Here is a 10,563-nt window from a genome sequence, read left to right on the forward strand (position 1 = left end):
TAGCACATATTCATGGTGTAAAATATGTACAATGAATTAAATCCTGAATCAAAAGACTTTGTTGGGTTTGCACCAAAGAAATAGAGTGTCATTGAAATGAAGTCCAGACTGGAGGCCTGTAGCGAGCAGGAGAGCATATGCTTGGTGTGTGTCCAACCTCCAGGACTATAAAGAAGTAAAAGAGAAAGTGTAAGAGAAACAGGAAAGGAAAGGAGGAAGAAGGGTTAAGAGAGGAGGAAGGGCATAGCAGGAGGGAGAAGAGGAGGGGACAGGGAGAAAGTAGAGGTAGGAGAGAAGGAAGAGGGAAACAGGACCCAGGGGAAGAGGAGCAGGAGAGGAGACAGGAGGAGGAAGATAAATGCAATATAACAGCAAGAATTGTTGGAAAACATTTTGCATAAGTGATTTGCATGTGCATGGCAGGATTATTTTCTAATCAGAGACAGCTAGCACAGTGACAATATGGGTGATACCTGTTGCTGTCATTTTATTCTCTTTCTTCAGTGAGGAGTTCAGAAGATATACTGAGTTTGGTTCGGTGTTTACTTCAGGATTTCTTTTTCATGAATCAAACAATGCAAAGAAATAAATAATTCAGAGGGCCCCATGCAAAAATATAATACAAGAGGAAAGTAAAACTGTTTTTAATGTATAATAGCTTGTCATTTGTTTTTGTTTTTGTTTTTGCCAGTTGTTAATTGCTCCAAGGCTGTGCCCTGGAGACCTTTCCAAGTCACCACGTGAAACTCCATTTCTGTAGTCCCTGTGGGTGTGCGTGCGTCCTTAGGTCACCGGTTGAGATGTGTGGCCAACTCCTTTTTCGGTGGATGTGCAGTGAGTGGATGTGTGTGCATGCTCCCCAGCATTGCCAGATGAGTCACGCCCACCCTTCCCACCTAAATTCCCTGTCTCAGTTGCTCCATTTCACCCAGGAGCTGGCAGCCATGGGTCTAGAGTTGAGGCTACTGCTGCCTTCTCCTCCTCCAGCTGTGCTGGTACTGGTCTTCTGTGCTCCTGAGTGCGTGCCCCATCCTAGGGAGATTCTATTCTGGGGTCACTGCCTGCCCCCGTGAGTGCGGGGTGGGGGACACCATGTTTGTACACTGCATAGTCCATGGGTATAGGAAGGCTGGGGAGGCAGCCTGCCCTCTTGGGGCCAGGCGGCCCAGCCGTGGTTCACCTCATGAGTCTTTAAAGGGGTCTGGGTACTGGAGCCATGTGTTGGCCCCTCTGCCAGCTGGCTTGTGAGAGCTGCAAAAGTTCAGCAACCTGGAGCCCCTTCAGCATCTCTGTGGACCTCTATTTTCTGGTCCTTGTGGACTCTGGTACAGGGCCAAACCTACATATGCCAATCAGTGCCAGAGAAGTCTGGACTTGCAGCACACCAGCTGCAGCACCGAGAGAATGAAGCCCCCCTTGCTTTGCTGTGTAGCCTCCTCCATCGCCCTTCTGGCCCACGTGGGCACAGCTCTGGGTGCCATTCCAGGGATACTCCATTTGGGGGCAATGGGCTCACCCCCTACCCTCGTAGTTCTCCAAAGCAGGGGAAAGGGCTTGGCTTTGGCAATGTAGGATGCACAGATGGAACGCAGGACTTGGCATCTGCCCTGCCTTCCCCCCTGGCTTTGGCACCTGAGTCTGGGTTGCATGGTTTGGTCACTAATGGAACCTTGTTGGCTACAGCCCACCTCAAAGGTCCTGCACCTGCTGCAGCAGAAATGCGGTGTCCTGGATCCCCTTAGGGTCACCACATGGACCTCTGATGGGTCTATTTGGGCTGGGTGTGGGTTTCATCTCAGGACTCCCATTAGGAAGTGCCACTCCCCTTCGTATTACTGCAAGAAAGAGGTGCCACATATAATATCTACTTTCTAACATTTTCCTTCACTGAGATAAACAGAACTTGGAGATATAAATAAGTTTTATAAAAACAAAATATATAATCTATATCACTTCAACCTTCTAAATCATTGTAATATTTTAATCTAATAGGAATTACGTTTGTAATTACTTATTTTACATTTGAATGTAACTAATGTAATGTATTTTGTGTGTATTTTACTATTCTAGTATAATTTCATTTGTACTTCTTACATACAATTTTTTTCAAATTCTGAGATTCAATCACGTGTTTATGGATAAGTGTTTTGTTGTACTTTTATTTTAGTTTTCCATTATGGCCTTATGAATACAAACAACAAGATCCATTCTTGCTAATATAAAGTTCAATGATTTTGGACTAGAAAATCAAGGATATAGTATTACATATCATACAGTAATGTGTATCACTTTGTGTAATACTGCTCCATAAAGTAATTAATAATTCAGGTGGCACCCACTTCATCTGGCATGCTCGTCTGTCTGGTGAAGTAGGATCCTAATGGCAGCCTGCCCATATAGGGCCATTGTGGGAACTTTCCTGGAACTGTGGGAGAAGATCAGGGTACACCTGCTGTTCGGCTAGGGCAGCAACTCGGCAGCTGCTGTGTGAATGACACAGTGTCACTGACTCACATCTAACACATGCTTGCCCCATGGGCTTGGGCCCTGAGGATCAGCCCCTGGGAGCACACACACCGAGGGCAAGGGACGCCTACCTAGGAAGGTGTGCAGACCAAATAGAAGCTACTCTTCAGATTGGCTGGTACAGTATTTATTCTCCTTAGAGCAGGGGAAAATTCTGCTCTGCTGTGGGGAGAAAACACGAAAGACAGACCCAAGAGGGTGAAGCCAACTTTTGTACTCAGGCTAGCAAGGAAACTTTCCTCCATGCACTCTCCAGCAGGCTTAGGAGCATTCTATGCTCCTTGTCCATAAATTAGCAGCCAGGCACACTCACGTCTGGTACTCCTGGCTGCTCTTTTGGGTTTGTTTGTTAATTTATACAGACAGCCCCTCCCTCAGACAGCAGAGTTTTTCTGGGTTTTGTAAAAGGTTCTGCATCTGAGCATTCCCAATGTTTGGTTTTTGCATTGTTTCTTGTAAATGCTTTGTGAAATTTGTGTTTTAGGTGTTGAGGTGCGAGAGAAGGAGCCAGATTATGAACATAGTTTCCTACCAGTCTTTCATTTAAAAATGAGGACAGATTCTCTATAAAAATGCCTATTAGGAAGTAAATTTGACAGGGGAAAAATGGCTGCTTTCTCATAAGATCAAAATTTGCTAGTTTTATATGCATGTTTTATGCACTCAAAATACAATTAAGTAACTCACTATCTAGGAACAATTGTCCAGAGCTAAGAGTTAAGTGTCTGGGAGCTAGAGGCAGGGTGTTTGTGAGCTTTATCTAAAGGGAGGGAAGAAAGTTAAAATTCATAATTGACTTTGTAGAATCAAGGTGGACATACAAAATGAGAATTACAAGAAACTTCTTTGCTATTCGGGGTCTTTTATTGTTCCATATGAACTTTTGGATGGCTTCTTCTATTTCATTGAAGAGTGACATTGAGATATTGGTAGGTATCACATTGAATTTGGATATAGCCTTTGGCAGTATTGCCATTTTCATGATGTTATTCCTCCCATTCCAGGAGAATTGGAAGTTTCCCACTTCCATAGCTCTGCTTTAATTTTCTTTTTCAGGTTTTTAAAGTTCCCATCATAGAGGTCCTTCACCTCTTAGTTAACTCCTAGGTATTTTATTTTTTGTGTGGCTAGTAAAAAGGGGTTGCTTTCCTAATTTCAGCTTCACTCTTATCGTTATTGGAATAGAGGAAAGCCTTTATTTTCTGAGGGTTAATTTTATACTCTGCTAGTTTGCCAAAGTTTCTGATCTGCTCAAGTAACTTGGGAATGGAGTCCATGGGTTTCATTAAATACAAGACCATGTCATCTTCAAAGAGGGAGAGTTTTACTTCATCTTTTGCTATTTGGATCCCTTTAAGATTGCATCTTATCTTATTGCCCCAGCTAGCATTCTAATACTAAGTTGAAAAGGAGTGGAGAGAGCAGACATCCTTATCTTATCCCTGAATTTATAAGAAATGGGTTTAACTTCTCACTATTAATATAATACGGGCTGTAGGTTTGTCAATTCTTAGCAGAAAGAACAGCACTAGAGCAATATCAGTTCCAAATTTCAACTGCTACTAAAAAGCCATAGTAATAAGAACAGCTTGGTTCTATCACAAGAACAGACCTGAGGACCAATGGAGTAGGACTGAAGACTCAGAAATGAACCCCCTGACCGATAGCTACCTAATCATTAACAAGGGAGCTAAAAAACAGAGAATGGAAGAAAGACAGCCTTTTGAGTAAATGGTGTGGGCAAAATTGGTTAAACACCTGTTAAACTAAAGTTGCATCTGTGTATATCATCCTGCACAAGATTCAACTCCAAATGGATCAAAGACCTCAAAATAAAAGAGAACACCATGAAAACATTACATGAAGGAATAGGATAAACTCTAGGGCTTATTAGCACATACCGAAATTTTCTTAATAGAGAGCCAGAAACAAAGAGTAAAAAAAAATAAGTTAAGAAATTCATTCCTTAATTCATCTCTTTATAAAACAAGTAATTTACTATTACAAGATGAGATGGAATTATAAATTCCAAGTGCTGATACAGTCTGTATGTAATAAACATATTACAATAGTAAAAAAAAGAAATCAAAGAAAGGTTGGACAAATGGGATTGCATGAATCATAAGAGCTTCTGCAAGGCAAAGGTCATAGCTAGCAATATCAATAGAAAGCACACGTTCTGGGAGAAGATCTTCATGAGGTATAAAACGGACAAGGTCTTATATCTAAAATGTACTTAGGTCTCAAAAAATTAAATCCCCAACAGCAAATCCTCAAAGAAACAACTGCTCGATAATTAAGTGGGCTATTAACTTAAAGAGAGACTTCTCTGAAGAGGAAATAAAAATGGCCATTAGACACATGAAGAAATGCTCAACTATTCTAGCCACAAAAGAAATGCAAATCAAGACAACATTGTGATTGCGCCTTACTCTAGTTAGAATGTCTATAATCAAGAAATTTATTTTTTTTCTGTTGATGTGGCGCTGAGGAATCGAACCCAGTGCCTCATTCATACAAGGTAAAACACTCTACTATTGAGCCACCTTCCCGGTCACTAATCAAGAAATTTAATAATAACATGTTGGAGGGGATGTGGCTAAAAAGGAACCCTATTTCATTGATGGTGGGAGTGTAAACTTGTTTAACCACTTTGGAATGCAGTATGGAAGGTCTTCAAAAAATTCCATGTAAAGTTCCCCTATGTCCCAGCAATCCCACTTTTGGGCATTTAGGCATTTTCCCAAATGATCACAAACAAGGTCACACCAAAGTTCCCTGTCCAACCATGTTTATTGCAGTATTATTCACCATAGCTAAGATATGGAACCAACCTCGATGCTCCTCAGTTCATAGATGGATCAAGAAAATGTGATACACACACACACACACACACACGCACACACACACACACACACACACACACACACACACACACACACAATGGAATTCTATGCCTCCATTAGAAACAATGAAATTGTCACATTTGTTAGGAAATGGAAAGACTTGGTAAATATTATATTAAGTGAAGTAAGCCAGGCCCAAAGAAACATACATCCCATGGTTTCCCTTGTTTGCAAGGGCTAGTACATGTTTAGGACAAGCATAGAAGATCAAAGGCTATGGACGTATAACTATATAAGATGACATTAAGAGAAAGGTATCCCAAGTCAGACACACAAGTGGTTTTTTCTTTCTTGTTTTTGTTTTTAATATACTTATAATGCGCTATGTGATTCTTTTGTAAGTTCATCCCTCCATGGTATAATCCCTGTTTTCATTGTATTTGATTCCAGCGTTCTGCATTTTTATATACATTTTTGTAATTTGGGGAGTGGAAAGGTTATAGCAGAATGCTGAAATGAGGATGCAGGTTGACCCATTGTGATGATGAGATGTACAGGACACTGTGTCGAAAATGAATTTACAATGTCAGGTAGGGGTCAAGGAGGGAGGAGCTGGAGAGTTGGGGAGGGAATGGGGTAGTACGGGAAAAAAAAGGAGGAGGTAACAATGCTTAATAGGAAATGTACTCATTACCCTACTCATGTAACTGTAAACCCTCTGTATAGTATTTTTACAATAAAAAATATAAAACTCTCTTCCTGGTCTAGAATTCCAGTGCTGCCCTCTGCATTGCATTTTTTGACTTTTCTGGCTGTGGTTAGGTCCATCTGCCTAGTGGATCAGTAGTCTTCAAGGCTTCTTGGTAATGAAGTGGGACTTGGATTATCCAAGGATAGTTGGAACTAGGCTAAGGACAGGACAAAACCACTTCCAGGGCATGGCTTCTTCATTTCCCTCCCCCCTCCCCATGCAACTAGGATTGCAAGCAGAATTTCTCTGAATTTGACTCCAGAAAACAATCACTGAACCAAAAGGCAAGGTCACCAAACACCTTCCCTTCTCCCCCCATTCCCTCCTTTCTTCCTCCTTGGTAAAGTACAAAATAATTTTACAGGTTTTGGCAAACTCACAAATTGCCTACCACCTCCCCTTTTAAACTAGGTTTAAAGTCACTAAGTCATATAAACGGATAATGCCGCACTCATTATTCTGTACAACAACTTCAGGTTGTTTGATGCTTTAATTTGTTGCTGTTGGTGGTAGTGGTAGGAGGGCCTGAATTCTGGGTCTGGTCGCTGTACCTGATGAGCTTTTCATCTGAAGGCTAGTCTTCTACCACTTGAGCCTCAGAATCATTTCCACATTTTTCTGCTTATGTGGTGCTGAGGAATTGAACCCAGGACCTCATGCATTCAGGAAAAACACTCTAACACTGAGTCTCCTTCCCAGCTTTAATGCTTCAATTCTTTAAATTTTATTTTTGTCAGTCCTGGGGTTTAATCTCAGGGTGTTAACATATCCCTGAGTTCTTCAACTCAAGTGGAGCCCTCTAGCATTTCAGCCACAGTGCCAATTCCTGTTTTCAGATAAACGTCTTTCAGACATTCCTGCCAGGGTTTGCTTTGATCAGTGAATTTTTAAATTATATTTCTTCTATGTATTGGAATATTGCAGTTTATCTGAAATTTAAATGGTTTTTTTCTTTCTTGCAATTGTTTCTAACATATTTATAAGATTATTTCTTTGTTGCTTTGTATGTCCCTCCCCCATGTTATAACCCCTGCTTCCATTTTATTTGATATTGGTATAATTTGTGTGGAGGGAATGGGCAAAAACCAACCTTTAAATAGGGATACGTTGTACCCACTACAACAATGAGCTATACAAGTCATTATGTACAATATCGAACTTTACAACTTTTGCCAGGGGCGGGGTGTTGGGGGGTTGGAGAGGGGAGATCGGAAGGGATGAGAAGTGGAAACAGGAGGAGGCAACAATGCTTGATAAGAATTGTACTCCTTACCTTACCCATGTAATTGTAACCCCTCTGTACGGCATTTTGCAAAAAAAAAATTAAAAAACGTTTGTCAGAATAATGTCAAAAAGTTTTTGACAGAATAATCATTAGTGTATCACCTAGAATCAGGATATGATTAGTAACTCTAGAGGATTTTCTCATACTTTCAGAATTTTCGTAAACATACATAATAAGTCAAATGAGGTGTTTTATACCTATAATCCTAGCTACTCTGAAAATGGAAATATCGATAGTTGCAGTTCAAGGTCAAGCTGGAAAACATACAAGAGACCTCCAGCTCAATCAATAAAAGCTGGGTGTGCCAATGTGTGGCTGTCATCCTACCTATGCTGAACATAAAACTAGGAAATTCACTATCCAGGTAGCCTAGGAATAAACAAATACAAGATTCTATCTCAAACACAAACAAAGCAAAAATTGCTGGATGTGACATTGTTCAAATGGTCAGATGCCTGCCTGGCAAAGCAAGGCTCTGAATTTGAATCCAAGTACATACCTCAAAAAATTAAAAATAAACAATATTAATTCTCTAAATCACTTCTCAGTGCAATTATCTTATGTATTCCTCAAATAATCTGGTAGTGAAAGCAGAGAATTGATTAAGCCAGATCAATATAATAGGTGAAATGAACCCTAGGATAAGTATTGAAATGTTTTTTTTTCTTGCTTGCAATTGTCTCTAACATATTTATAAGATTATTTCTTTGTACTGGGAACGCCTAGCTTCTTCATGGCTCACAGGCTGGTGTGCTCCTGTGGACCCATTCACCAATTAGGCCTGCTAGGCCCCAAATTCAGATGCCAGCCCTGCCAAAAGATTCATCTTGATGTCAGAAGCATTTCCTTTCCTGTGCAACTCCTGGGTTTCAGCTAGGATGGAGAATGCATGGGCCACCCTGTGGTCATGGGAGTAAGTTGTTATACATTTCAGCCGAGTTGTACCTGTCATCATATACTCAAGAAAATACACAATACATCCATGAATAGCACACAAAATAAAGACAATAACTACACTTAATATACGATGCAGTCCACACACGGATGTGAATATACATCCCATGTTTCAATGATGCATTGAGGACTATTTTGGCCTCCCTGGGGCTCAATCTCAGTTCCTGGGAATAGCCCCGCTCCTTACTGGCTCACAGTCTGGTGTGATCATGTGGACCCAATGGGCAGTTGGGCTTCCTAGGCCTCGAGTTCGAATCCCAGCACTGCCCAAAATTCACCCTGATGTGAGAAGCCAGTCATTGCACCTGATTTCATGTGCTGTGCAAATTCTGGGTCTCAGCTAGAATAGAGAAGGTATAGGCAACTCTATACTCATGGGAATAGGTTGTCATCCAGTTCACCACAGTTATATCTGTCAACCTATACTCAAGAAAATACACAAGGGCTGGGAACGTGGCTCAGTTGTAGAGCGTTTGCCTTGCATGCTCAAGGCCCTGAGTTCGATTCCTCATTACCACATAAGCAAAAAAAAAAACCGGAAGTGGGTGCTGTGGCTCAAGTGGTAGAGCGCTAGCCTTGAGCTGAAGAGCTGAGGGACAGCGCCCAGGCCCAGAGTTCAGGACCCACGACCGGACCCCCCCCCCCCAAAAAAAAGAAAATACATAATACATCAATGACTAAGACACAAAATAAAGAGAATGACTACACCAAACGCAAGATGTCACCCACTCATGTTTAGAAATATAGATCCTTTGTTTAATTATGAATTTATGACTATATTGGCCCCTACCAGGACTCCATCTCAGGTCCCAGGAATGGCCTACCTCCTTAGTGGTTCACAGGCTGGTATGCTCACCATGACCCATTCACCAATTGAGCCTGCTAGGCCTTGAGTTCAAATTCCAGCACTGCCAAAAGATTCATTCTAATGTGAAAAGCCTGTTCTGTGAATGTCCTGAGTCTCATTGAGGATGGAAAATGCTATATAAGCAACTCAATAGCCATGGGAATAGGTTGTCATCCATGTAAGCACAGTTATATCTGTCACCATATTCAATAAAATGCACAATACATCCATGAATAAGATAAATACAAAATTAATAAAAAGTGTAACTACACTGAGTGCAAGATGCATACCACACCTATAGGTAAATAGAGATCCTATGTTTAAAAAAGTTGGGCTTGCTATTTTGTCCAGTGCTGGGGCTTCAAATCAGGCCCTAAACCAGGCCTGACAATTTGGTCTTCAAGGATGGTGAGCTTCCCCTTCCCCCTCAGTGCAATAGAGCTATCCAAACCTGAATTCAAATCCCAGCGCTCACAAAAGATTCATCCTGCTGTCAGAAGCCAGTTGTTGCACACGTTTTCCTCTCCTGTGAAAGTCCTGAGTCTCAACCAACAAGAGGAATTCATAAGCAACCCTATAACCATAGGAACAGGTAGTCATCCATGTCAACAAAGTTATACCTGTCACCATATTTAGTAAAATACACAATACTTCCATGAAATAGAGACAAAATAAGAACTTCACCGAACACAAGATGCTGTACAAACATGTATTTCAATATAGATCGTATGTTTAAATTACGAATTCATGACTATAGTGGACCAACCTGGCAATCAATGTCAGATCCTGGAAATGGCCTAGCTCGTTAGTTGCTCACAGGTTAGTATGTTCACCTTGACTTATTGGCCAATTGGTCCTACTAGGACCTGAGTTAAGATCCCAGCACTACCAACAAGTGGATCGTGGAGTAAGAAGCCAAGTGTGAAACTTATTTTCCTTTTCTCTGAATAGCCTGGGTGATCCTGAGAATCCTGGCATGTTGGAGAACATTTCTATAAATCTAGATGCTCTGTGACAGGATGTCATCAATGTAATAAATTTAAGGAGTTTCATCTTAGTACAATCAATGGCAAATAAATGCATAAAACAAAAAATACAAGAACAACCACACCAAACATATATGGACTGAACATCTATAGGTAAGTATAAATCCTATCTTTACAATGTATATAAATAGTATGTTTCCAGGGCTGGGGCTTGAATTCAGGACTAGTGAACAGGCCTAACTTTCTTACCTTCAAATACGGTGATCTTCCCCTTCATCCACATTGCAGCAGATTTACCCAGATCCTGAGTTCAAATCCAAAGCCTAGAAGAATAAACAGCGTGAATTGCAAGCCAGGGAGCTAAATTA

Source organism: Dipodomys spectabilis, unplaced genomic scaffold, assembly GCF_019054845.1.
Source record: "Dipodomys spectabilis isolate Male_0828 unplaced genomic scaffold, ASM1905484v1 ptg000078l, whole genome shotgun sequence".
NCBI lineage: Eukaryota > Metazoa > Chordata > Mammalia > Rodentia > Heteromyidae > Dipodomys > Dipodomys spectabilis.